We start from the raw sequence: 3,508 nt of genomic DNA, 5'->3' as shown, positions 1-3,508 counted from the left end.
GCAGAGACTCCTGTCGGGAAAGAGCCAGCTTACAATCACAAAGTGAGCAACAGACATCTGCTGCTAGAAACCTTTGTGTATCTGCTAACAGAGTTAGAACCCAGTCAATAAGAGTGCAAGAGACTCCTGCTGATAGATACCAGCGTTTATCAGCTAACAGAGAGAGGTCTCATTCAAGAAGAGAGCAAGAGATTTGTGCTGATAGGCACCACCGTCTAGTAGCTGAAAGAAGCAGGTCTTAATCAAGGAGACACAGAGCAAGGGAAGATCAGGAGTCTCAATTTACTAGCTGAAGTGGAATGATGGAATTTCATTAAAGTATTTCATCGCTCACTTTCTCCACATGTGAAACACGTTTGGAATGATCTCCAAGCATTTCAGTTTCCAGACAGCAAAATGGAGTCAATGAGTGTCGCAGGTGTGCTACTGACAAGCGCATTCCTAAGCTCTACTCCTCTGGAAACAACATGAACCCTGGACTAGTACCACCACAGTTACAGGTATTGTTATTGCATTAATTTTTAAACATTAATAATTAGATACTGGTATTATGTTAGTTGGAGGTCTGTTTACAAAATGAGAAAGCCACATACATTGTCACATTGGTGCATGTATCATTATTTCTTAATTATGTTTAGGACTGATCACAAGCAGAGGTAATGTTGGTGTCTGCTATAATGCCAGTTATATCCATTTAAAGGCTACCTCATGGACAGTATGGCTATAGTGGACATGTCATCAACTTTTCTCAGGATGTCAGATCATTTGCCACCAGGTAACCCCACCTACCAGCTCAGATTGATATTGTAGTTGTTCGGAAGGAAAGAGAGCAGACACACAAGGACTTTCATGTTCGCAGGAGAATCGTTGAAGATGCTTTGACTTGGTTGATGGCCAATAATATCTACTACCAGAAGACTGGAGTAAGTTTGGATCAGGACACATTGGCCATGCTACCTGAGGATGATGACCTATCTAATCTTCATACAGTTCAGCCAGCAGAGTTTCAAGGGGTAACAACATCTAATGACACTAGCACCACTGAGGAAGAGGAAGTCTATTCATCATCATTTGTACCTAATGCTGCACCACCAGCTACTCAGAGGGAAACCATTGAGCAAGCTGTACAATCATTAGGACAGTCACAGCCTTTCATCTCATGTGCATGGCCCAGCATTAAAGGGACTCCTATCAATGAGTTTTAGATACTTCTCAATGGCATTCCCTACTTTGTTTCCTACTGGTGAGACTGTATGACTATGCCATGATGAATTTACAAAGTTTATTAGGTGCTGCTGATTTCAATGGTACTAGAATGAATGCTATAACTGCAGGTCAGTACTTCACTCACCTCATGAAGTATGATGATAAAAGATTTGCTAGGCACCCTTGCTTTTGTTTCTTTGCCCTCAACACTGAGATGCGATGTTGTGCTAATGAAATGGGACAAGTTTACATCATCAAACGACATCGTGGTGAAGGTCACCTTACAGTAGATGATTTTCATGACATGATCGGTCGTGAAGGAGAAAGGTTCTCAAATAAAATTGTCATTATAGAGCAAGTCCATGTCGTACGAGGCAGTACTGGCTTAGAGAGAGAAATCATCTCATTACCATGATAGACACTGGGACTGCCCACCATCTTCACTCATAGTGCTGCTGATCACCAGTGGCCTGAGTTAGCTCATCTCATTTGTCCTGAAGATCCAGAGGATAAGCAGGCTCGTGTAAAAGGAGTTATTGATAATCCAGCTTTAGCTGACTGGTGCTTCTACTACAGGATCCAGAAGTTTGTTGATGCATTTTATCTTAATACTCTTAAAGCCACAGACAACTGTATGAGGTTTGAGTGGCAACATCGGGGCAGTCCTCATGTCCATGGACTAGTTTGGCTACCCAATGCTCCTAACGTTAAGAACCTTCTCTCATCATCACCAGATTTTGTGGAGTCAACAAAACAACGATCATTCAGTACACTGACAAGATAATATCTACCATCAATCCTGCTGTCCTTCCTGATGGCAGTAATGTCAGTGATGCTCCACCACCTGAAGTTGATCCACACATTTTTAATAAGCCATACTCACAAGTAACTGATACTCAGGAAGACCTGGCTGATCTAATAGCCACATGCTAACGACACACTCGTTGTTTAGAGTCCTACTGCCTACGCACACATAATGGAAAGCAGGAGTGTCGGTTTGGATTTCCTAAAGCTCTTCAGGCACAGACCACCATCAACATCACTGAAGAGGAGCCTGTAATACTCACTGCACGTAATGATGGAATGCTCAACAGTTTCAATCCCATTCAACTAACATCCTGGTGTGCTAATGTGGACATACAGTACATTGCATCAAGGAACAGGGTTGTTCAGTGCTGCACCAAGTATGTCACTAAAAGTGAGACTAGGTCACAGTCTTTGAGGGATACTTTTGCCAACATTGCTGATTCATTGAAAGAAGGTAATCGATCACTCAAAGCTGTCCAAAAGCTCCTCATTAACAGCTTCGGAGGGAGGAACTTTTCAGCACAGGAAACCTGTCACCTCCTACTACAACTCCCCATGTACAAGCATCAGGAGTTTTATCAACCTCAGTCTTAATGGTTCTAGAGAAGTTCAAGGCAATATGCAAGAGGAAGAGAGGGTGACAGCTCTTTCTGTGTTGCATCATTACACAATATGTCCAACAACTCAACAGGTCAACTCAATCACTCTCTTGGATTTCATTCGTTAGTACACAATGCCTAAGGAATTGGGTACTAAACCAAAGATAAGCAAAAAAGTGATTTTCACACCCAAACCATACTGTTCACCAGATCCATCTGGCCCCAACTATGAACAGTACTACCGTCAGTTTCTGATGCAACATAACCATTCAGAGACATCAATGAGTTAAAGACTGGCTGCAACTCCTTTACTGAGGCATTTGCTGATGTCCTTTAGTCTGGAAATATTCCTCATTCCCTTGAGGAGGATATACTCAGACTACAGCAGCACTTCAGTCAGACAGACCACTGAAGGAGATGAAAGGGTATGTTTCAATGTTTCTCATTTTGTGTGTATTGCATTTACATTACTGTAGTTATTACTAATTATTGTTGATTTCTTATTGTTGAATAACTGTTATTATTTATTTATTCATAGAGTTCACAAGCTGATCAACATCAGAATCACCATCAGAAAGCACAGGAGAAATGGATGCTGTTCTGTGAATGTGTCAGTCAACTCCAGCCTGATGTATATTCACCAGAAGATTATGACTGGTTAGCTGAGGCAAGATCATATGCCAACATTGAAGAAGCAGCCACTTTCATTGCACAGGAGAAACAGAAGAACCACACCCACTCCATTTACTACCACTGCTACACCAGAAAATCTTCAAGGAAGGCAACGTGATGTGTATGACACAGTGAAGGTTCACTTTGAATCTGGTAATGCTGATCCACTACTCATCATTGTCAATAGGACAGCTGCTATGGTTAAATCACATCTCATCAACTAG

This window comes from Amphimedon queenslandica, unplaced genomic scaffold, assembly GCF_000090795.2.
Source record: "Amphimedon queenslandica unplaced genomic scaffold, v1.1 AMPQUscaffold_12143, whole genome shotgun sequence".
In the NCBI taxonomy this organism is placed as follows: domain Eukaryota; kingdom Metazoa; phylum Porifera; class Demospongiae; order Haplosclerida; family Niphatidae; genus Amphimedon; species Amphimedon queenslandica.
Note: the sequence above shows the minus strand (reverse complement) of the source record.